Source organism: Tachysurus fulvidraco, chromosome 13 (assembly GCF_022655615.1).
Source record: "Tachysurus fulvidraco isolate hzauxx_2018 chromosome 13, HZAU_PFXX_2.0, whole genome shotgun sequence".
Lineage (NCBI taxonomy): Eukaryota > Metazoa > Chordata > Actinopteri > Siluriformes > Bagridae > Tachysurus > Tachysurus fulvidraco.
The window spans coordinates 6889885-6917077 of record NC_062530.1 but is presented as its reverse complement, the minus strand read 5'-3'; the positions used below and the strand labels follow the sequence as shown (position 1 = coordinate 6917077).

Here is a 27193-nt window from a genome sequence, read left to right as displayed (position 1 = left end):
TGTACATTTACAGCATACGACCTTATCCAGAGTGACTTACATTTTATCTCATTTTTATACAACTGAGGGTTAAAGGCAGGGTCTCCGATTTTTGAAAGCCAATGTTGACATATAAAATCACCAAAACAAACACGCCCCTAACCCAAATAGGTCCCGCCCCTGTATTGATAGCTCCGCCCACACATACATACGTAACCCAGGCAAATAATGGAAAGAAATGTGTCTTTATCATAGCTGAAGGGAAGAACAATTGCAGATAAACAAACAAGCAAAAATGACACAAAGCATAATCATGCAAAGGACAAAGGCATATATTAGTTCTGTGTAACAAAGCAAAACCAACATTACTCACCTATCAAGAAGGAAAAAAGCGCCTCGGCGTCTTAAGTATAGTTGGCCACATATTCACAGATTGGAGTTTCCCGAGTCAATATCTCCTGAGCTAAACTCTGTTACTACACAAAACACAGTTGTAGCTGCCTCTCTACATTACTACGATAGAAAAGAGGTGTTATTTGTGTAGTAACAGCGTTTAGCTCAGGAGTTATTGACTCGGGAAACTCCAACCTGTGAATATGTGGCCAACTTCCTGCTCCTTCAGTTCTCTCCAGCGCTGGAAAGCTGATCCTATATTAACACGTCCTACTTCTTGCCTTATCGTAAACCTTTCTTTGCTTTCTTTCTTTGTTTTTATCCTCCATGTCAATGTTAAAACCGCTTTCTGCTAATGTCACACATGCGCACTGAACACTCTCTTCGCCGCATATTGACAAGCCCCACCCCTTTCTGCTCATTGGCTACACGTTTGTTTTGATTTTTGTTTATTATTCGGCCCAACTCAGTTTTCTGAAGCAATTTTCAAAAATCGGAGACCCTGCCTTTAAGGGCCTTGCTCAGGGACCCAGCATTGGCAGCTTGGTGGACATAGGAATGGAAATCACAACATTTCACTTGGTAGCCCAACACCTTAACCAGTAGGCTACCACATTCCTAAATACCACAAAACTTAACACTTTAACACTGTTGGCCATTTTGAGAGTCGGTGACTTCATGAACTCATTTACAAGGGAAAAGTTAAACATATACAGAGACCTCCTTTAATTTTCTGGGTTCCATATTCAAATTATGCAAATTATGCCACAATATCCCAAAGAATGCCATATTTTTTATGAGTAGTATACGTTAAGACAGAGTAATGTCGGGACCACCAAAGTAAAACACAAGTTGCCTTTGAGATTTAAAAAAAAAAAAAAAGGAATTGAAAATGTGGACTGAAGAAGGAAATACTAAATAAACATTAAAAGATCATTTAAACATGAAAACTGAAGAAGACTAATACAAAGCGGTTTAATGTTGTCTAGAAAGGATCGGTGTGAGTGCAGATTTTTATTCCAAAAAGCTAGAAGCCACCCCTAAGTCCCTAAGTCTGAAAACAAGGATCGACTGATTAAACAGATGGACTCAGTTTTGTCTTCTACTTTACTTTATTGGAGTGAAAACCAGCACCCACTTCAGCTCTTTGTGGATAACAGCAGACGTCTTTGGACTAACATAATGTAATGCTGAACAAGAAGAAGGACTTCATTCCCAACATGTACCAAAGCCTACAAACATGGCCGCATTGGACATTACTAACCAGAATACACATACACTTACAGCTTCCTTTTGATTACACACACACACACACACACACACACACACACACACACACACACACACACACACACACACACACCTGTTCCCAGCTCGACTGCACTCACAACCACAGTTTATAAAAACTCTATTTCATTGTGGAGTATATGCTCAGTCACACTCTTCCACTGTGTTTGATTGTCCAGTTTGTTGACTTTGTCTAGTTCTCTGATTCCTGTGTTTGCTTAGCCTCGCTGTTACTTTCTGCTAATCTTTCCTGATTGCCAGAGAATTTTGAATAGTTTGCAAATTATTCATTAAAATTGCCTTGCTTGCATTTGGGCCAGTGGTGGTTCAAGTGGTTAAGGCTCTGGGTTGTTGATTGGAGTTCAAGTCCCAGCACTGCCAAGCTACCTCTGTTGGGCAATTGAGCATGGCCCTTAACCCGCCCTGATCCAGGGTGCTGTATCACAGCTGCCCCTGAGTTCTTACTCGAAACTCATCAAGGCTGATATTTAAAGTATATAATTCCACTGTGCTGTAATGTATATGTAGTGATAAAGGCTTCTTTGCCCCCGATTTCATTGCATGCTCTCTGCCTCTCATTTTCTGTCCATAAAATTATCCATGAAAATTCTTTCCTCGAGGTAAACAGTGCCTCTGATTAACATCCTCCAATGTCCTCAGTGCAACAAAAAATGCTGATTTTGAAGGAATGTTACTTATTTACGGTATGTATTTAATATTGGCCTCGATAGTAACATTATTATGACATTCTATTCATAATTTAAGCATATTTGCAGCCAGGATTATGAATTTCAGCGTGATATATTGTGGTTATATGAAACTGTCAGATAGCGGTGTTAATACCCAAGGTCAAAATTGCACACAAAACTCATACCGCGATTTCTGAATATCGCTTAATCTTGTAGTCGCTTAACCTTTCTTTAGTTATTGTCCTATAATTACTACATTTGTAATGTTACAGCAGTTCTTCTTTCCACACATACACAACATAGAGATCTTTACCAGGATACTATCATGAAGAATCTGCGTCAAAAGTTTCTCAAGGGTGTCCTCTCTCCGCTCTTCAGAGACAACTAATGAAGCCCTTGATCTTGAGCTGAATCAACTTCGATAAAAAGTGATTACTTTCATTTCCAACCCATCTGGATGGGATCAACAGTGCCATAATTGTAAATTGCAAATAAATGGCATGAGATAACTCGAAGGAAAACTACCACATGTTACATTTAAGGCAAGGAGCAAAGATGAGTGAAATGCCCCCTAGATTTGATCTTCGTTTCAACTTTACTTTAAGACATGTGTGTGTGTGTGTGTGAAATGCAATCACAGGTATAATAAACACAAATAAGGTAGATTACTTACTCTAGGATTGTTTTTTTCTCAAAGTGTAGTTTGGAGAAGAAGCTAAAAAAGTTATGGATTAAGCAAATATTGAAATCCCAGATTCCTTAAAACGGCAACAGAACTATTTGCTGGATTTGCTGTCGTTCTTGTTTTTTTTTTGTTGTTGTTGTTGATTTGGGGAGTTTTGTGTGTTTGTTGATTTATTGTTGTTGTTTTTTTTGCTATAATTTAAAGGATTCCAATTTTTTGATACTCCGATTACGATGTTTCGTGTGAACAAAGTGTTGAGGAAGTGAATCTTTTTCTAAAAAAAAAAAGAAAAAAGAAAAGTAAGGGAATTAGGAGGAATCCGTAGCAACTTCAATTACAATTACACAATAGCAACAAATACAAACACATAAATATTCTAATATAAACCTTAAACGTTTGTATAATATTAATCATTTATTGTTCTTATATACAGCTGTTTGTAATTTATTTCTAATGTTTCTTGTTACATTATGCAAATAAAATTGAATTTAATTTGTCTTGTTAAAGGGGCCAACAGTGGCAGCTTGGTGGCGCTTGGACTTGACCTCCAAACCTTCTGCTCAGCAGTTCAACATCTTAACCATTGAGCTAACATAAAGGATTATCTTACATAGCAAAAAAATAACACAATCCAATATACTTGCTCATTTGGTGCTAGCTGATGCTTTAAAAAAGCAATATACAACTGATGCAGGATTTACACGTGAGCTGAAGCTTAAGGTTCTTGCTCAAGGACCCAAACATTTAAAATCACATCATGGTGAACATGTGTTCCTAATAAAGTGGCTAGTGAAGGCCATTCCCATTGTTAAGGTAATCAGTAACATTTTAGGGTTTGTAATTTTAATAGCATTTTAATGACATTTTAATGAGGAAAAATGAAATGACCCAAAACTCTGTAATGTCTCTGATTTAAATGTGATTTTTCATCCTCATTAATAAACCGAACCATCCACAATTTTTTTCATGTTTTAAATATCGCTAGACTTTTAGAAGATACTCTAATTGGGATGTGTTAACCTGAACAGAACAGAAAGATTACAAAAGAATGATCCGGTCTCCTATTTTCTACATGTCCGATCGACGCCACACATCATTACCCGAACCCTAGAAACCATGTGTGTGATGGTGCGTCATGAGCCACGAGGGGACCCATATGTTGAACAAATAAGTCTAAAGGTCAGTCTGTCACTCCTGCAGACCACACAAAGCCGGAGTGCGCGCTGAGATGGAGGGGGAATAAAAAGCCATGGATTCGGCTCAGCTTGTCCAGCTGTGTGACTTCGATCCAAATCAGCGCCTTTTCCTTAGGCTGTGTTTCTGCCGCGATCGATTGAACAGAGAGCATTTTTCTCATTTCCCAAATGAAGAAGCTCCTGAATGTCAGAGTAACAATCCCATATTGCATCATACTGTCTGAATATCAGTAGGGGCATCCTGTGAAGTCACTCACATCTGTCACCAAAACCCAATACGGCACAGCGGAGTGAAGAGCTGTTGTTCAACTGAATAACTAGATCCTGGTAATAATGGTCAGAAATGTCACGCTTATGAAAATTCACGATAACTTAATAGGGAATACTGTACGTATATCCTGATCGGCTTCCGACAGTTTTCGTGTCACTTTGAGTGGCATGTTTGTGTTGATATAAGCTTGTGTTGTGACACTTTGCAGCATGACTCGTGTTTAAATGTCATAGCAAGCTAGCTCAGATGATCAGCAGGGTCAGATAAGCGTAACAATGTGAAATTGCTTGACTTAGTGCTTGACTTTCCTCACACCTCCAGGGTTAGGAGATCTGCCCAGTTTCTTTCTGCCCTGTGTGCACCAGTTTCCAGGCTCTCCCTGTACTTTGGGTGTTTCCTCTGGTTTCCTCTCCCAGTTGTAGGGTGATTGGTGTCTCTAAATTGTCTGTAGTGTATGTATGGTTGTGTGAATGCATGTGTGATTGTGCGAAGTGATGGGTTTTTATCCTGCCTTGTGCCCTGAGTCCCATGTTATCAGTCCCTTTGACTTTGTGTAGGACGTGTAGTACAGAAGATGGATGGATGGACTTAGTATCGCTTGACAAACAGGGATATTTTAACTATACACCAAATAAATGGGAATGCCTTCAAAAGATGCTCTGTAGTGTGTCTTAAACCAAGCACTCAGTTTTGCAATGGAATTATAGTCTGCATTAAATAAACCACAGCGCAATTAAGCTTGGTTCTAGTCGGTCAGAAAAACAAAGGTCAGTGAGGAACCGAATGTCTATAGCTGCTATAACATAAGTAATAACACAAATTTGTTTTAAGAAAGTATGATTCTCCATTTTGGGACACGGTGGCTTAGTGGTTAGCATGTTTGCCTCACACCTCCAGGGTCGGGGTTCGATTCCCGCCTCCGCCTTGTGTGTGCGGAGTTTGCATGTTCTCCCCGTGCCTCGGGGGTTTCCTCCGGGTAATCCTGTTTCCTCCCCCGGTCCAAAGACATGCATGGTAGGTTGATTGGCATCTCTGGAAAATTGTCTGTAGTGTGTGAGTGAATGAGAGTGTGTGTGTGCCCTGCGATGGGTTGGCACTCCGTCCAGGGTGTATCCTGCCTCGATGCCCGATGACTCCTGAGATAGGCACAGGCTCCCCGTGACCCGAGACGTTTGGATAAGCGGTAGAAAATGAGTAAGAGATGAGAGATTCTCCATTTTTGATTTAATAAGCGTTAAATAATTGTGTCATTGAAATGAGCCATTAAATTAGACTACTGTAGATTAGATCAGGGCAAAAACCAAATTGCCTCCAATGGCAATACAGTGTATTACACCCCTTAGAAAAGACATTATGTTTTACCATACACAGTGCACGTTTGTAAGAAGCATGTGTTTTCTATTAACGAAGCTGAAGACAACAGTTTTTAATGCTTTATGTGCTAAATGTGTGTTTGTAATGTCTCATTTTCAATCTGTTTCGGGTTTTTCTGATTCTCTCTGTGTATACAGGTAGGAAGCTGTTCTTGTATAATGAGCATAACTGCCTGGGAGGTTTGCCAAGATGGCTGCCAAGTGCACAGACTTTACTAAAAAGGACTTTGGGTATATCATGGTTTGCAAACAATGCCTTATTTATGAATATGGATACAAAAAGGTTTTTGTAAATTGCTCATAGCGGAATTGCTTACAATAGTTCTGTTTAGTTAGATCATTTTTATATTTTATGCTTTTATATCTATAAGTACGTATAATGAGCTTGGAATGATTTGATATTAAAACCAACCACAATGATCTTTTAATAAGAAATATTAAAGTGTAATTTTGCTTATATTCTAGATATTATTATTATTATTATTATTATTATTATTATTATTGATATTATTATTTTGCGTGTCAGGTGGCAACGCTGCTTATTACACCACCATGCCATTTTCATTAGCAACTCCGAGATGTATATTTACTTTTTATTTTCTTTATCTGTAGCCATCAGCGATCAGTCAACAGTCTGACTGTATAAATCTTAGCGTCTCCTTTAATTTTCGCAAACCGTCTTCTCTCCAGTGATTAATTTCTCTCTACTTTTCATAAATAACTTCTTTCTCTCTACAACTTCTTTAAACCGCTGCTAACTCTCACAATAATCTGGAGCTATAGTTTATAAGCATCCTGTTTTCCTCCACACTGTCCATTGCATTCGGGTGCATGCTGCCGGTAGAGTGGATTAAAATCATTTGACATACCCTTCACCTTCTTTAATCTGGTCTATACACACATGCCTAACAGGCAGTGAAGTGTTTTCTAGAGGGATTTGGAATTAAGGAAGGGAGAAAGGGTCAAAGCGGTCAAGAGGCACTCGAGCATGTACTAACACAGGAAGTAATACTCACTCAGTTAGAAAACGACACAGAGCTGTCATGGACGATTTATACCTAATGTGAAAAATACAGCATGGCAGAAGGATCAGGATGTAAAGTGTGCTCTGTAGAAGAAACATCTGCATCTGTTTGTGTCTGTGTATGTGTTTCGGCTCTCCAGGAGTAACGTGGCATGAATTATTAGTGCGGTGTATGAAAACAGGGACATAATCTTGAATGGTCGATGTGACACCTCACAGGTTGACGTACGATTGTCTAATGAACACCCTGTGGATTTGCAGCGGATAACATCTCAATGTGCACGTCACTGCTCTCACACTTTTCTTACACAATCATGACACTGATGCACTGAGGCCACTCGGACCTGAGACACGTTAAATCATAACAGCTTTATATATTATGCTATCAATAGGGTGAGGAGCTCGTCATTCGGGAGGAGCTCAGAGTAGAGCCGCTGCTCCTCCATATCGAGAGAAGTCAGCTGAGGTGGCTCGGGCATCTGTTCTGGATACCTCCTGGACGCCTCCCTGGGGAGGTATTCCGGGCATGTCCAAACTGGAGGAGGCCCCGGGGAAGACCTAGGACATGCTGGAGGGACTATGTCGCTCAGGTGGCCTGGAACGCCTCGGGATTCCCCCGGAAAAGCTGGAGGAAGTGTCTGGGGAGAGGGAAGTCTGGGCATCCCTGCTTAGACTGCTGGCCCCGCGACCCGACCCCGGATAAGCTGTAGAAGATAGATGGATGGATGGATGGATGGATGGATGGATGGATGGATGGATGGATGGATGGATGGATGGATGGATGGATAGTTATTGCTCCAATTAACTATTTACAGTCTACAGTTTAATACAAACAAAAGTAAATTGTTATGTATTTGTATTTTATTTGTAAGGTAAAGTCCAGGATAAGGTGGGACAGTGCTCCAGATGGGACAGAGAGAAAGAATGCTCCAGGTGGGAAACGGCATCAGGTGGGACACTGCTTCAAAAGAGAGACTGCTCCTGGTGCGACATTGCATCAGGTGGGACACTGCTCCAGATGGGACATTGCATCAGGGGGAACACTGCTCCAGGTGGGACACTGCACAACATGAGACACTGCTTCAGAAGAGACACTGCATCAAGAAGGAGACTATATCAGGTGGGACACTGCACCAGGTAGAAGATTTCTCCAGGTGATACACTGCATCAAGAAAGAGACTGCTCCAGGTGACACTGTGTCAGGTGGAACACTGCTCCACATGGGACACTGCTTTAGATGAGACACTGTGTTAAGAGGGAGACTACCCCAGGTGGGACACTTCTTCAATGTGGGACACTGCTTAGGTTGGAGATTTCTCCAGATGCGAGGTTACCCCAGATGCCACACTGCTTTAGATGGGAGTCTACTCCTGATGCCACACTGCTTCAGATGGGAGTCTACTCCTGATGCCACACTGCTTCAGACGTAGACTACTCCTGATGCCACACTATTTCAGATGGGAGTCTACCCCTGATGCCACACTGCTTCAGATGGGAGTCTACTCCTGATGCCACACTACTTCAGATGGGAGTCTACTCCTGATGCCACACTGCTTCAGATGGGAGTCTACTCCTGATGCCACACTGCTTCAGATGGGAGTCTACTCCTGATGCCACACTGTTTCAGATGGGAGTCTACTCCTGATGCCACACTGCTTCAGATGGGAGTCTACTCCTGATGCCACACTGCTTCAGATGGGAGTCTACTCCTGATGCCACACTGCTTCAGATGGGAGTCTACTCCTGATGCCACACTGTTTCAGATGGGAGTCTACTCCTGATGCCACACTGCTTCAGATGGGAGTCTACTCCTGATGCCACACTGCTTCAGATGGGAGTCTACTCCAGATGCCTCGCTGCTTCAGATCCGAGGCTACTCCAGGCAAGACACTGCTTCAGGCAGAAGCCCAGAATCTCCTGGTGTGACACTGCTTCAGGTAGGATGCTTCTCCAGATAAGACTATTCCAATTGGGACACACACTGCTACAGCAGCCAGAAAGTCTGCCAGATTGTGTGAGCATGTGTTGTGTTCCTCATCATGGCACAGAAGTATGAACTCCCTTGACTTCATCTCTCCTAACCAACAACCTCATTAACTGATTCACATCTCTGCCCACCAGAAGCATGTAATCGTCATACTGTGAGACTGAGGAGGTCATGCAGCGATTGTAAATAGCCAGGATTTGTGCAAAGGTCTATCTTTACTACGCTTTTTTGGACACCATTTATATTTTAGAGACAATCTCTTTTATTTCTTTAGTTTTAAATAGAGCTAATTGTGTCCTTTTTGTCGCAATCTCTGACACAGTTTCCTATTTGCATTCCCTAACTTTCCTTTTTTTGGTCAAAAAGTCATTTTATGTGACGCTAAATAGGTAAAACCTGCTTTTATAAACAGGATCAAACGCTTATGCGACTGAATAACTGAAAGGCGCATAATAAAACATGGCAAATGCAAATCAAATTTCCCCCATTACCAGATCCGTGCAATGGGATTTCATTTAGATGCTAATGTAATGATGTTCTAAAAAGCGTCTCGTGCATCAATCACTGGCCTCAATCAAACCTATTCACGGTACTTCTGAAATATTAATAAAATATGCATTATGTTTCTTAGGACTATGAAATGCAAATGTCAAGATTTCTTAGCTTTTTTACTGTAAGATAATAGTCTAAAACATATATACTGTAGTGTACCGGGTACATATTTTATTATATACTTTAATATACATAACATATACATTATATAATAGTTAGAGTTTTTCACTGTGTAAATTCATTCATGGTCCTCACCGACACCTAATGGTGTAGCCATTGGTGTTTACAGGATGTGTGACATGACAGCATGGAATTCCCTGAGATATAGACAGCAGAAGTTTGTACCTGTGCAAGAACACCATTATACACACTCACGTGATTTTAGCACAATGTTTTCTGCTCACCACAGTTGTAAATCACAAACATGATTATTTGTGTTACTATATCTTTCCTGTTGGCTTGAACCAATCCATTCATTTTCTTATCATCAAGGCATTTCCATCACCAGACCTGTTGCTCATGACATTTTGTTTTATGCACCATTCTGTATGAACTTTGAAGACTGTTGTGTGTGAAGGTCCCTTGAGATCAGCAGATTCTGAAATACTAAAACTAACCAGCACATCTGACATCAACCAACATGCCATGCTCTATGATTGTATACATTATACTGCTGTCTGATTAGATTACTTCTTGAGGGATTAGGTGTACTGCTAGGTGTAACGTGGTTTTGAGACTTGGTAGCTCAGTGGTTAAGGTGTTCGACTGCTGATCGGAAGGTCACTGGCTCGAATCCCAGGTCCACTCTGGATAAGAGTGTCTGCTAAGAGTGTCTGCTAAATGCTGTAAATGTAAATGTATAGGTGTTCCTAATAAAGTCTATATGCATAGATTGTGTGGAGCATCAGCCATATCAGTCTGTTGCAGGACCAGAACTAGCACATTGTCAGGGCTGCTATTAAAGAGAATTAATACACATCTTCTGACTAATCAGATTTGAGGATTAACATCACTATGTATACTTTATTGATTTTCTGAAAGAGGCATTTTTGGTGCAGTCATACAAATGTATGCCCCCTTTTCTAAAGCATGATTTCATTAGCTCAGTAGCTGGGTATATGTGAAGGTGTAGTGAAGGCAGAGAAAATGAGTTTTTCTGTGATTGGAAATCTTAGGGGGAAATCGTATAAGCTTACTTGTATTGAACCATTGTATCCTAAACACTGAAATGAACATACAGTATGTTTATTCGTCTATAGTAAGTGATTTCTCCTAGTCATGAGAAGTCATGTCTGCGATGGATCAGAAGACCACGTTGGTGAGATGGGAATATATCATGGAAAAGTCACGAGTCCAACACACACACACACACACACACACACACACACACACACACACACACACACACACACACAGTAATCACACACTCATTCAAATAGCTAATTCACCCTTTATATCTACTTTCTAGGGAACGAAGCAAGGATCCTGGAGATTTAATCTTGTACTGTTTTCGTTGATGTACCTTATTGTAGTAACTGTGTAACTTCAGAAACACTTGGGCCTAGCGTTGTGCTCATAGGAATTCATTGAAGCAGGAACAGACAGTGCAGTAGACATGAATGATTATGCAGAAAATAAGACGGGACATGAGTCAAGAAACATAAATACAGAGTCAGTGTGATTCTGCAATAAAAAAAATCTGGTGGTGTAGTAAGTTTAGTTGCTATGACCTAGGGTGTTTGAGAAACCGTATACCACCCAGAAAGAACTGTGAAGGTGGCATGCTAAGAACTTTTTGCTAACAGAGATTTTATCTCGACTCTTAGACCCTGAACTGTTTGTACCAGCATGAGGATATGGATTTGATAGACACTATAATGGATTTTTGTAAGTTGTTCTAAATAAAGAGCCAAATAACGTAGTTGATATTTATTTATAAAGCATCCTCTTAGGATAAAGACCAAAACTTTTCTTTCAAAACACAGACAAAGAACACCATTTAAACCATCGGCTATAAAGAACCTAACCTTTTATATTCAGTAATCACAGTGAACTTGCATTCTTTCAGTCCCACTTCACATGGTTCATGAGAATGTTTGAAGACACAAATAAAATGCTGAACAATGTTCCTACGTTTGCAGTGTAAAATTCATACTCAATGCTTTCGAATCAATGTGCGTGTGTCTGAATTCCCAGTAAGTGAGTCATCCACTGAGCAACTATGAAAGTCTTTTTTCTGTCTTTATCGAGTATTGAGTTTAGCTCCATTGTGAGCCAAGGCTTCAAAAGAGTGGAACATTTTGGAGTATTTGATTAACACTGTGTGACACTACTGTGCCATTTTGACTGACAATGTTTTATCATGACTGGCCCTGAAAACAAAGAACAAGGCAGCTTTCATATATAAAACACCCTTCTGCTTTTCACAGTATAGGCTGTAGGTAAGAACATTCGTCTGTCCAGGCATTTCAGATCGCTATCTTCTCTCAGCATGATTATTTACTATTTTACAATCAATTTTTACAATCATATATTCATGGTAGAGACAGATCTAACATTATACTGTACTGTATAGTGTAGTCCTGACTAACCTCTCCATCCTTGGGGCAGAGTACACACAGTGTTCCCATGACAACCAGTGATGACATGAGGCCAGTTTGTGTAAACAGCAATGTATTGGAGAGGGGTAAAGCTTTATAGACTGTCACGGAGGAATCATTTCAGACCAGGAGCAAATATAACATGCTTTCCGGGAGCTTCCGTGCCATCTGTTTAGGAGGCTACTATGAGGAATACTGTCACAAACACGCACACACGCACACACACAAACACACACACAAATGCACCCTGTATTACTTTCCACTCCCAAAGCCAAGCCATTCTCTGGCTATAATTACTACATCAGATGGATAAAAGGATCATGTTTTGAAGAGAATAACATCAGGTTTTTGTTTTATCCTGTGAAGCCTTGACTTTTCTCATTTTATTTTGAGGTAAATGCATCAGGTTATAGATGTGTGCATGGTGAACTCAGTGTGTGTGCAATCTATATGTATGTATGTTTGTATGTATGTTTGTATGTATGTATAAATAAATGTACAGTGTCCGCTTCAAATTTCCTTGTATGAAGCATTTTGTATTTATAAGCATGAGCAAAAAAACAGACAGACAGACAGACAGACAGACAGACAGACAGACAGACAGACAGACAGACAGACAGACAGACAGACAGACAGACAGACAGATAGATAGTTTTCTGAAGCTATTTGCTGACTCTGATTCATTGTGTGTGATTTATTCAATGAATCTACAATGAAAGTTGAAGGGGACCTGCCAAACATAGTCAAAAGACTTAAATGAAAAGATTTTTGTTGTACGATTTCATGAATACTTCAACTTGGAACGCTTGGAACTCATTTTCTATAAGGAAGGACACATGCGTTATAATTAACCTGCATAGTCTACATAGTTCAGAGTAAACACTGAAGGTCTCCAGTTTTCTCTGTTTGGAAAGATGAATTCAATTCATAATGATTTTGAGTAAAGATATTTTCATCTCTGTACGAGGTACAAGGGAATTCATGTGAGTAATAATCAGTACACTGCAGTTACAGTATTAGAGATCAGATTTAAAAAACGCTGAAGTGTTCCTTTAATAATAAGCAGTAGCTAGGCAGTAAAAGGGTTGTCTATAAACGGAGCTGAAGGAAACAGGCTCTCTCTCTGCTGGTGTGACGTATATCATACTTTAATGGTAGCCCCAGATAGTCTAGACCCTTCTACACATTATATATCACGGAGCCTGGGAAGCCTAAACATGAGATGTAACTGCTCAAATTCTGTTGCATTGTGCTTGTACAGTAATAAGAGCTTATTTTATTTTAGGGTCTAAGCTGGAGAATACTTTGGAGCAGTAGACATGAAAAGAGGGGATGTCCTCACAGTCATGTGCTCTCCAAGTCCAGGTTTCAGTGTGTCTCTGACTCACGAATTCAGCATTTATGTTTGTAAAAGTAGCAATGCTATAAGTATAACCATGTCTCTGTTTAGCCAGGGAGGGCACCTAGGGATTACACCAATCTGGTATAGAGATTTGGGACAAAACCTGCAAAAAACTGTAGATCGGAAATTAAAGGAAAACAAATGGCAAAGACTGCATTTGGGAAAAAAAACTGCATTTGGAAAAAAATATATATATATATTTTTGGAAATAAAAATCTTGACATATAAAGATATGTGACTTGATTTTTGTCTGAGTTTTAATGAAGAGATCCAGTTAAAAAAAACTCTCCTTTTTTCAGTACTGTTCAGTTCAGTACTGCTCAGTTAGTTCAGTACTGATTGTCCTGTACAGGATTTCGGGGAGCCTGGAGCCTATTCCAGGAGATTTGGGAAAGAAAACAGGTGACACCCTGGACAAGGTGCCAACCCATTGCAGGCCACCATCACACACAATCAAACTCATACTCATTCATATGCTACAGTCAATTTAAAGATGCCAGTCAGCCTACAGCGCAGAGGATAACCTCGAAGCACAGTGCAAACGTGTAAACTTCTCACATGGAGGAGGTGGAAATCAAACCCCCAACTCCTGACACAGAAGAAAAAAAAAATCCAAACACATCTTTTAAATAGTTTAATTATAAGGTTTGACTTATGTACCATATTAGTCATGTAAATCCCTGTGAATTAGCTGCTACACTATAACTGATAACAGAGTTGTGTATGCACATTAATATAGTTCTGTGATTTATCTTACATTATTGTCAAAGCTGCTGTTATAGAAAATGAATCAACACCTGACCTATTCCATCATCCAAGTAAAGGAGTAATGTTGATACACAGTACATGGTTTAATTTCTCACACTTACACAATATATTTTAATCCATTAAGTTACAGTAAATACATTATTCTGCATAGGTCAGCATTACAAACAAATGTGAGCTCTTTAACTTTGACCTGAGGAACATATAAACCTCTGCAATGGGTTAAATTATTCTGTTTAATGTTTGCCACTCATGTTTCCTCTGTAAAAACACACACGGTACACATAATGCTGTAAAGTTGTTCTTCAAAATTGTGTTTTTCAGGGCTGATTTTAACTCGAGGCACAATTATTTCTAATGGAGAATGGAAAAAAAGGCTCACTTTTGGTGATCCAGTAAGAAAAACAGGCCAAATAATTATCAGCTGTTATTTCTGATAGAATTTTATTAGTAGTCATGGAGGTAAATCAGTGTAGTTAAGCTACCTTAACATACAGTGTGTCTGTAGCTGTAGATTTTATGGACTTTTATTGACCCCTTCTAATGTAATAATTTTCCTTATAAAATTACATTCATATATATATATATATATATATATATATATATATATATATATATATATATATATATATATATATATATATCACAATCACAATTTATATTTAAAATATATATTTAAAATTTTAATTTTAGGAAAATTATAAAGAACTAGAAGAGAAATACTGACTCGAAAACGTAACCCAGATCCATAAAATCTCCATAAAATCTATATATATCAAGCATCGCGTCAGTTCTGGCAGGCTACGTCGTCAAGCGTGCATCTGCTGGTAATCAGCTGTCCACGACGCGCACCAACCCGGTTACGACATCCTATTACCCGACCATTTACATTCTGCTGCTACGAATTAAACTCCCTCCTCCAACCCCGACTCCAGCATGCCGGAACCCGTGTTAATTGTACCAGTTACGTCTTAAATCTCCACATATCCCCCCCCCCCCCCCCCAATTATTTAATTATTTATTTATCCATTTATTCATTTACCTGCCAAAAAAACTCTATGCATGATTAGTGGTTCTGTTATAGGGGAGTCTATTTTATTTTCTAGTTGCTGCTCTCCCCGCTCGGTCCATACCGCCAACACTAACTGTATGCTATCATCTAATAAATTCTCATTTGACAAAGTGGTCCTGACAGAAATATAAATATATATATATTCATCATATTTAATAATTGCAACATAGAATTATGTAACACAGATTATTCAAGAAAATGTTACTAATAACTCATGAAAGCACAAAAACATGACGAAATAATTGTCTAAACTTATCTGATTTGTTTTTTTAAGGGATTTAACAACTGCAAAAACATCATTAAACTTTACTGATGGTTTTAATACCTATTCGGAGTTCATTTATAACGAACCATTCATCTATTGTTGGACTTTTGAATTAATTTGGCAGTGTTTATGAAAAGCATTATTATCTTGGACCTTTAAAGGTTCACAAGGGAACATAATATACACCTGGTCCTATAAAATGGCCTCATATTCCTTAGCCATTATACAACCATGCAGAGCAAGCATCGAACCTAATGACTCCCACAAGGAGGCTGTCCATAGCATTATGAGTCCACTGCCATGTTTAACAGTAAAGCACAAAGTCTGTAGGTTAGAGGCATCTTATTCTCTTGTTCTCAATAGTACAGAATGTTAGCTCCTTGCACCAGTTTATTCATCTTAGTGTTCTTCTGTATATCTACATAAGTGCACAAGGTAAAGCCGAGACTCATATGTGAGGAATGAAATCTTATTTAGTCACTCCGTATGATCTTTGCTTATCCTTTGGGGTTTTTATTGAATGTAGTATTAAGCAATATACGTGTGACCTTGGTAAAACCTTTGACTTCTAATATTTATATATATATTTTAACCAATCTCTCTCTCTCTCTCTCTCTCTCTCTCTCTCTCTCTCTCTCTCTCTCTCTCTCTCTCTCTCTCTCTCTCTCTTTACTTTTCTCTCTCTAAGCATTAGGATCTGAGAGGCCAGGCCAAATTGTGATGACTAGACAAATGGGACAGAGCATCTCCAAAACAGCAGGTCTTGTGGGGTAATCCCAGTATTCCGTGTTTAGCACAAAACATGGAAGTACATCCGGTGAACCTTAGACAGAAACATGGGAAACCAAGGTTCACTAAAGTAAAGAAGAATCATACGCTGTCTGCTCTCATCGCACAGAAAAGTCACTGTGACAAAAACTGCTAAAAACATGAATGCTAGCTATGATACAAAGGAGTCAGGACACACAATGCATAAAAGTACAGTATGCGGCCGCAGACCTGAAAACACTTCCAAATGTATGAAATCTAAACATTAGAAGTGAACTACAGTATGATCTCACTGAACATGTTTTCTTTCACATCATGTGGATAGCTGGGTGCATGTGTGTCCTTTTCCAAGGGAAGAAATGGCATCAGGATGCACCGGGGGAAGAAGGCAAGTCAGTGGATGCAGTGAGCTGCTCTGGGCAGTGTTCTGATTGGAAACCTTGGGTCCTGGCATTCATGTGATATTGCTTTCACACATAGCACCTATCTAAAAATTGTTGCACACTAAGAACACTTCTTCATGTCAACGGTATTCACTAATGGAAGTGGTCTCTATCAGCAGGATAATGCATCCAGCCACAATGCAAAAATTGTTGAAGAACTTATTGCTGAGTACATCCTACCCCTTGACAGGTCCCAGTGTAATGCGATAAGTAATGCTATTCACTTCACCTCTCAGCGGTATAAATATTATAGCTGATGTAGTTTGTTTGGGGTTTATTAAGTGTGCCATTTTCTAAATAATCCTAGCATTGCATCTTATTTGGAGATGATATTGCTTATGCCCTATTCTCTGTGACAGCTACTGTATGAGGACGTAGCATTTGCATAGTCGACAGCCATGTTAATAAGATGATCCAAATCTACCCAACTATGCTATAATTATTTGAATGCCAACATGAATTGTAGGAAGGAAGAAACATTGAGCCTATTAGAAACTTTGAAGCGTGTTCCTTTAAATGGACAGCGATATCCGGCTGGAAAATGACACTTACAGATGCTTTTTGTTCTCTGATTACAACAACGGCCCAGAGCACAGCTTCGAGCTGCGATTTGACATTGATTGGGTTTTAGTATGTGGCGAGTGAAATGCAGTCATGAAGGTGAAATGTGATGCAAAAGGGAATTAACGGTTCTGAGCGGTTGCTGAGAGTTTTCCAGTTTAGTCAACATACAAACGATGACATCAGTGTTTTGTCTCTTTTTCTAGTGCGGATCGTATTCCATATGTTACTAACAAAAGTTTGTGTATCGTATTCGACATAAATTGAATCACATTGCAGTGCAAAGCAGTGGGGTGGCTTGCTAAATATTCACTTCTGACAGTATTTAATTCTTTAAATGAAATCCCCTGCTGATTGCTATGCACTGAGAAAAGACATAGAGCAATATAATGACGGTTTTGCTTTTCAGTGTGTCACATTGTGTTGCATTGGGCCACAAATAAAAAGCAATAACAATTGGGTGTTCCATTTCATGTTTCTTTATTACAATGTATTTTCTTATACCTCCAGTTAGTTGTCCTGGATTGGTTCCTACCACATATGAATACATCTAAATGTTTCTGAACTATTAATACACAATTGACAATCTGTTAATGACTGTAGAATGGACACTATCCATAATAACACTCTCCGGTGTGTATAATAATTTATAATCACACCCTCCAATGTCAACTGAATGAGGATGAGGTTCACTTTTGAGTCTGGTTCCTCTCTCTTCCATCTAATGGAGTTTTTCCTCACCACAGTCGCCTCAGACTTGCTCATTGGGAATAAATCTAATAAGACATTTAAATATAAGTCTAATATTTATCTTGAGCTTTTGTATAATAAACCATTTTACTATGTTTCTTATGTTCTGTAAAGCTGCTTTGAGACAATGGCTATTGTTAAAAGAGCTATACAAATAAAATTGAATTGAAACTGCTATTTGCCTTTAGGATTCTATCATGAGATTTCACAATAACACAAAAACACCGAACTGAGGTCCTTATGAATTTCCACAGCAAGAGGTATCTTATCAGCTTTTCTGCCTGTTTATCAAGGATAATCCAAGCTACAGCTTTTTTCACTTACTATGATAAACCTGCACAGTCTAGAACAAAACACACACACACACACACACACACACACACACACACACACACACACACACACACACACTTCAAATGAGAGTAGAGTAAAAGGTTAGATATCAGGAAAAATAACCGCACACTTACAAAATATCTCTCATTATGTTCATTATAAGATCACCATCTCGCTTCTACTTAACCAAGTCACTCAAAGAGGAACGACATCAGTCATCAAACTCTATGTCATTAACAGTGACTATGTACCAAAAACCACGCACCGAAAAAGCTTTACTTTCTGTCTGGTTTTCTTCTAAGCCTAAAAGGCTAAGTTTTAAGCCTTTCATCCCTTACATCTGTAAAAATAAATTAAAAAAAGCCTTAGTAAAGTGTCACTACTATATAACAATATTCGGAAATTGGACCAAATAAACTCCAGTGACATCCAGCAAAGACATCAGTCTGTCGCTTTGATGCTGGCATAAGGTCAAGCGCTGAATCACAAACAGCTCTCTCTCTCTCTCTCTCTCTCTCTCTCTCCGGAGCTTTATCTATTCCGACCTATTTACATTGTGGGGAGGAGATCAAACATCACGCTTAACATGATTTTAGAGCGATTTACACGAATATCAAGAAGGGAGATAAATAGCAGCATGCTTTTCAACATGGCAAAAACAGGGATGTTCACAATGTGTTGAGAAAGTTCACAGAGCATGAAAACAAATCACTGGAGTACAATTTATAAGATAAAAAAGCAAAATTGTTCATCTCTGAAAAGGTTGAACCCATATGTCTGTAAACCGGACCATTTCTGACCAACACCATTGCCTTAGAGAAATCAGAGCAATATGTATACAATTATACATAATATACGACAGCGCTGTTGAATTCCCAAATTGGTCCGAAGATGTTGATTAATATTATATAAGAGCAGCTCAGCTCAGCTGGCTCAAAGGCAGATCACAAGATGATATTAATGCACAGATACTTCACCAAGATTTTTATTGCTGATTTCAAAGCTGATTTTATTAAATGTTAATTTAAAAAAAAAAAAGACCATTGATCTGGTAAAGCTGCCTGTAAATAAATGCATTTACAGTACAGTCTTCAGGACAGAGGTTGCTGTAGGTTATTTTTGGTGTTATTCATTTCAAGAGAGTGAAAAGGAAAGCTAACAGGAAGTGACAGCAGGAACTAACCTGTTTCATGGATGTTCCACAACATTAACCATGGATATAAGCTGCTAAATAATATTTAATCATTTAAGAATGAAATGTTATTCATTAATTATTTGAAATATTGTAAAGGAACTTTGGGACAGTATTATTAACGATGCTTGAGCTGCATCACACCAACGAGACAAGGAGAGACAAATCTGAAAATAGAGAACCATACAGATTACAGGATAGAGATTCTATCCTCTCTGTTTACTCATAACTCTCTTGTGCATTCTATGTGATTCTGTTTCATCTACAATTTTATGAAAGGAAAATGTTCCTCAAGGGTTTTTGTATGGTTAAAGAGTCTCGTGCTCCTTGCTGGATTCTTCAAGAAGAACCTTTAAGGATTCTACAAATTCAATTCAATTCAATTCAATTTTATTTATAAAGCACCGCCTGAAAAAATCCGCCTGAGCTGGCCAAAATGCTGTACATAGAGATAAAAGAAAAGGAAAAAAGAAGGAATATAAATATAAAAGAACACGTACAAGTTACCAACAACTAAAAGCACAGGATAAGAGGTGTGTTTTTAACATGGATTTAAATTCAGCAAAAGTAGAAGCAGTTCTGACTGGTGGTGGCAAGCTGTGCCACAGCTTAGAAGGACAACTTCAAAGTTTTTAAGGTTTTAAAGTTCCTTTATAACTTTTAATCCTTGTAATTGTGTAATAAAGCAGTGCTTATAATGTAGGACAGTATTTTTTAATTACAAATGGATTTTTCATTCATTAGATTTTAAATTAGATTTAGATTTAGATTTCACTAGTCATATTTTTCAGAGTTAACACAAGTTCTACTTTGTGCTACATGATTAAAGACAAAAATGATTAAAGCAATGCAATAAATGTGCAAAATAATAAATCAGTCTATAGAGTAGTTGCTGATGCTGGAAGGTGATGAGTTTAAATTTCATCGCTGCCAATGCTGGGTCCTTGAGCAAGGCAATTAACCCATAACTGCTTAGTTGTATAATGTGATAAGTGTAAAAAGCTGGAAAAGGTCTTCTGCCAAAGGGACATATGGCAGACGTCCGTGTATGATAGTGTACACAGAAATTTCGCTTTGCGGGACAAAGAGGGAGCCACACTGATTAACATGTGAGCTTGTTTGGACACCGTGCAGCATGTCAATCAAATTGAGATTCAATCATTTATTCATTGGTATTAACATTACAAAAGTGGATAGTACTTAGTACAGGTGTGAATATGTAACTGAGATGCATCGTGATCTGATCACTCAAGTGACCTACAGAAACAGTCTAGGACACATAAACATATAACTTTTGTATTGTGAACTCAAAACTATCCCAACGTGTCCCAGGCAGCAGTGAAGGGTTCTACACTAAGCTGCTACAGATGAGATTCATGGCATGAACATGGCTTTGTCTCATCTCCTAATTATTTATGAGTTACCACCATTATTTACCATTATTTACCATTACCATTATTTAAAACCACCTATACACCTACAACAGGTGCAACAGAAGACATAATGAATATGTGCAATACCCTTCCTCCAGCAGAAAGTAGTGTATTAAATCCGAGCACAAGCAGACGTTGGAGAAACACATTTAAACTGGGATTTGGGATGTAGCTTAGTCGTTAAGTTGTTAGCTTACTGATTGGAAGGTTGTGAGTTTTAATCCCAGATCCACCAAGCTGACACTGCTGGGACCCTGAGCAAGGCCTCAAATATTCAGTTGTATAAAATAAGATTAAATGTAATTTACTCTGGATTAGGGCTTCTGCCCAATGCTGAAATTGTAAAAAAAAAAAATAAGTAAATAAATAAAAAAACACCTGCTTGTGATTGGATCATTTGTTTATCTTAGCTGTTCATGTGATTGGTCAGAATTCCTTAGCACTGAGATGTTCAAAGCATACTTATATCAAACTATTAACATGATGTGAAAGTGCAAAGTTAAATAAGAAAAATACTTTTCGATTTGTCTGAAATATTTAACGCAGTACACTGAGCCGCTTTCTTTACTATTCTTTGTGGGATATTTCAACTTTATCCTACCCTGACCAGGGACTTCAAGTAAAACACTGGCAGCAGAAAACCACTACTTTTTTATCCCTGAGCTGAGTGTGTGTAACAATATGTCATGGGTGAAAAAAAATACGCACTTAAGGCCAAAGGAAAATGGTACTATTTGAAAGCATTCGCTTGTCAGAGCTGTCTGTCGTGTTTAACATAAACTGTTTAAGCCTACGTTGTACTTTGCCAATCAAACATAATATTTCTGTACAATGTAAACACACACACCTTATGCATTGGCAGAGATTCATAGGAACAATGTGCCTTGGCAACAAAAAACGTTTCTTTTTTAAATATTGTACAACGTGTGTAATGGATGCTTGAATTAAATGAATCTTAAATAAATGATTCTTCAGATCAGTACCAGATATTAAATAACAATTAGTAGCTACCCTTTTGAGGATATTGTCTCAATATTCTCTCTTCAGTCTCAAGTGCTACTCAATTTCAGTCAATTCCTTCCTTACAAAAACGCAACTGAATGCAGACACCAATTATCTTAATGCTTTAATAATTGGCTAATAGATTAAACAGGCTGAGTAACATCAATCTGAAGTGATCGTTTTGTTTCAGACTGGTGGCTCAGGTAAGCACAGACTCTGAGTAGACACTGAGAGACGTTTGTGTTATATGCCCAGAATAATTATGTATTTCTCTGCAAAATTGTTTAAAGTTCTGTGTCTGTCATAGCCAGACATGCTGGGTGTTGACTAATAAAAACCAATGAGGGTAAGTGAAAATTTTAACAATCTATGGAAGTCAATTAATATTGGATTATCAGTGATAAAGTGGACACACAGCTGCCTTCAGAGACATCATTTACATTTCTGGCATTTGGCAGACGCCCTTATCCAGAGAGACTTACAATTTATCTCATTATATACAACTGACAATTGAGGGATAAGGGCCATGCTCAGGGGCCCAGCAGTAGAAGCTTGGTGAACCTTCTGATCAGTAGTCCAACACCTTAACCACTAAGCTACCACATGCCACATACAAAGAGAGCTGTATTATGGGTAAAATATTAGAAACAAGTTTTTTTTTAATACGTCGATCAAATCTGCAACAATATTTTTGAGAACCTGGTTGAAATCTGCTGAAATAGACCGGTTCACATTTGTCAGGGATCAGCCCGGACTTTTGGCCATGTGCTATTGTTATTGTTGTTGTCACGTGTCTGCCCCGCCTTCGTCTGCTCCTCCCTGTCTCCACACCTGATCCTAATTGTATCTCATTGTCGTTTGTATAAAAGTGAGCAGTGTTGCCAACGGCAACGCGGAATCATTGGTTACCTGTAGTTACGTGTACCTTAGTCTTTGTTAAGTGTCGTCATCTGTATTGCTTTAGTTCTCGTCTTTTACTGTCTTGTCTTCATTGTTTATTAAACCCTTTTCATTTGAAGCTATACTGCACACGGGTCTGTCTCCTTCCTACCCTGGTTGTGACAACATTCAGGCTGGTTATCGACCCCCTGGTCTAAAGCAGTAGAGAAGGAGAATCACAAAAATCTTAAACGATGCATGGCTCACTGAATAGAATCAGTCAATGCCAGAGTTCATCTCTTTATCTTCTGTTCATCATCATGACAATGTCAGATATTGCTGTCTCTTGAATTAGGACATGTCCTGGTTTATCCGTCTATGTGAATTTGTTACGGATGACCTCACAAACATTCAAAGTCATGAACACCAAGCTAAAGTCTGCAATTTTGTAAAAACAGACCATTTTTTTTTTTGCAGTGCGAAAGACAAAGTCATGAAGTAAATGTTTTGAAGCAAGCAACTGTTTGAAAACTTACTTGATGTGCTTTTTGTCCTCATAGCAGGACAACAGGCAACACCAGTAAAATATTTCGTGGATATTTTCAGGACCAACGATTAAAACGTTATCCTGTTAAGTCGGTTATATGGCCTGAGTGTATTGGTGGTGTGTTTGGGTCACAGAAGTTTATACACAAAGGTGCATATTTTTGGTTTTTACACATTAAACCCAAAGTTAGAATTAAAATCTGAATAATAATATAATATAAACATACATGCCACGTGTACTAAAAACTAGCACCTGTTCCTGGTTGCACACTGGTTAAGCAACTCTAGTACAGTCTGTTAAGTACTAGTATGTCAAGTGTATGTTCAAATTATTTAATTATTTATTTATTTGTCGCATACACAATCAAACACAGTACGACATGTCCTTGATATAAAAAAGACAATAGTAGAGAATAAAATAATAAAATAAAGGAATAAAGAAATAGAAATAAGGCACAATTAGATACAATATAAATAAGAAATAAATATATCAAATATAGCTAAAAAAATATATCAGTGATGCGTGCGAGTACGGCATATAACAATATATATATATATATATATTCGCAATTGTGTGAATGTCATCGACTCCTTGTTCACGACAAACTTCACTAGTACCAATTAAACAAATCCCTCTTTATTTTTTAAGAACATAAAATCAGGCTCCTGTATTAAGAATTCTAAATATTAATCAGGACAATGAATGCTTACCGTCAGTATATGCTTTTACATTCATTAGCCAATTAATTTTTCTTTAGAGAGAGCTGCACAACCCTGAGCCAATTACACACAGTGAACAAAAAACACAATCTCACACATTAGCAATTAACTTCTCTGACATCCCAATTAATTCTGATAGTTTTTTCTAGACTGACGAATTATTATGATTCAAACAGAAATGTAAAATTTAAATAAGTATATAATTTTAATGTCACTAGTGAGATGAGAGAGGAAAAGTGCGTTGAGACTTGCAGTTCTTTGAAGGTCTGAATAAATATGAAAAAGTACAAAGTCCATTTTTAATAGAATATTTTGTTAGAACAAAAATCATTATGCCAATAGGTTCCAAAATCCCAAGCTAAGCACCAAGCTAATCGAACTAATAAGTCAAAATAAAAGGTTGTAGTAGGTTTATGTAACTTATAGTATGTAACTTATTTAACTTATCATTTTTTTTAATATTAATGATGCCACAAAACTGTTAGTTAATCATTACGTGCGATAATAAAATTCAGTAAAATTCAAATTAATTAATTAATTAATTAATTAATTAATTAATTAGGCAAACTAGAAAAGGCTTAATTAATTCTAGTGAATTTTAAATAAAAATAGTGTGGCTGGATTAGCAAGTGTGGCACCTGACTGGAGACACTGAGCCAATGCAATAACTCATTCCAAGTCCAACCCATGTACTGACAAAATAATGGGCCGGAAATTATATAAATACTGTTAGCAAATCTGCAGCTGCTTGATGATTACTTATAGACTGATCATTTGCTGCCCTAAGAAAATCTGACCCTAGTGTTGCAACCAAAGCACAGAGCTGTTACGGTGTTACTGCAGACAGACGGTCAGCACAGTCATTTTCTATAGATAGCTAGAATTATTCATCTTATCTTCTTTATGCCGTACAGTGTGTGCTGCAAAATCAGGAGAGATAAATATAGATCGATATGAATGCCTTTTATTTCTGGATGCCCTTTGTGAGCTTCCCTGTTTGGTACACATTGATAAAAATAAAAAGTATTATCCGAGTAAGTACAGTATTATCATATTCCTCAACACAACATCTGACATCTGTTTTTAAGAAATAATTGGTAAAAAAAAAAAAAAGAAAGAAAAAAAAGTGCATCTTTTCTATCTTTAGTAATGAATGTTGCATATGATTAAGTTATAAGCTATATAATTATATAAGTTACATTATTAGTCTTGTATGAATGCTCATGTACCTTTAATTAGCTTTATGTGCAGGGATTCCATAAACTAGGGCTCGAGACCTTATGTGGTTTCACTTGCTTTACAAGTAGGGTTGTGGGAGAAAATAAAGAGCAGCTCCTTTGAAATTAAAACTTATTTTGGAAATAAATAATAAGAATATAAAATGGCACTAGGAGTTACATTCAGATTACACTGATACGCTGTAATAATGTAGGGGGAAAAAAACTTCATCCACCTACCTCCACTAGTTCCTCAAATATACTGAGTGATTCTGACTCAGTGGAACAACAGATGTCAAGAACACAAGCACGAAAAAATGGAAAATCACTTATTGAATACAGGTTTATGAGTGCGATGATAAATAACAAGAGGAAAACAAAATGCCAAGGTGTAGGGGCCACAGAAATCCATTATTTCCATTCGGGATCGTTTGCGCAAAACGTTTGAGAATTGTTTCCAAGCACTTTAAACATACGCTTCTGTAAATATAGCTTTCCAGATGAAAGATAAACAGTATAGCAGTCACCCCAGTGACAAGGAAAGGTATTCTGTTTTCCTAGAGTGCATCTCCTCATTAATGAATACTATAAATCAGGAACCAATTAGCTGCTCATGCTAATGTCAAACAATCTTCATAAACCCACTAGCACGTATCATTACGCAGTATGGGGTCTCACTGGCAAATTACGCGTTTCAAATCATTTGAAGAAAATGCATTTCACACACTTACACGTGCCATCAGTCGAAGACCTTGAAAGAGGATCCTGCAAAGTAAAGTCGAGTTGATACGTATTTGTCCTCTCTGAAGAATTATACACACCAACTGCTTCAACTTAGTACTCAGCAATCCATGTGATATAATCATGACTTGTTGCTTATTTTGGATCCTTCCCAGAATGACCAGTATAAGAAAGTGACTGGCCTTTGATGGGATTCGTGGTTGCTGCATGCGTGTGTCTCTGACTAGGGATGAAAATAGATCGTGACCTGCCAAGTTACAAATAGCTTACCATGATTTCACATCCTTTAAATAATAACAAGGACTTTCACTACCGTGGGCCTCGATGCCTCACAGACTCCGATAACACTAGTGTCATGTTTCAGGCAGTAACATGATATACCTATTGGTCTGTGATATAATTTCCGTTCTAGGCATTATACAAGGAGATTGAGGACAATTAGATTAGATTCGCCTCTTTGTCTATTCACACTGGCTCCAATCATGAGCAATGAAAAATAACCATGCACTGAATATTTCACTCCAAGGGTGAACATGCAAACTCCACACACAGAGGGCAGAAGCAGGACTCAAATCCCCAACCCTGGAGTTACGAGATAACCGTTCTGTCAACTGTATCCCTCAAATGGGTGTGTGAGTGACGTTACATACAGTACGGCTAAGTACGGTGACCCATACTCAGAATTTGTTCTCTGCATTTAACCCATCCAAAGTGCACACACACAGCAGTGAACACACACACACACACACACACACACACACACACACACACACACACACACACACACACACACACACACACACACAGTGAACACATACACAGCAGTGCACACACACAGCAGTGAACACACACACACCATGAACACACACCCAGAGCAGTGGGCAGCCATTTATGCTGCGGCACCCGGGGAGCAGTTGGGGGGTCGGTGCCTTGCTCAAGGGCACCACAGTCGTGGTACAGTATTACCAAATGTACAGTTTTCCTCCATGTTCTCTTTACCATATTTTTGTCAAATCTCATGTCAGCCTAGAAATGCATACTATTCAAGGATGGATTTCACTCTTTTTC

The 27193-nt window shown here is 38.3% G+C and overlaps 1 protein-coding gene across 1 annotated transcript in view; it reads right to left on the bottom strand.

Annotated features, from left to right (window-relative positions):
* Positions 1 to 26215, bottom strand: part of large2 (LARGE xylosyl- and glucuronyltransferase 2) — a 142365-nt gene extending 116150 nt beyond the window's left edge. Inside the window, exon 1 of the mRNA XM_047822542.1 lies at positions 26116 to 26215. The gene's annotated coding sequence lies outside the window, so the exon portion shown is untranslated. The remainder of the gene's footprint in view (positions 1 to 26115) is intronic.
* Between the last annotated feature and the right edge of the window lie 978 nt (positions 26216 to 27193).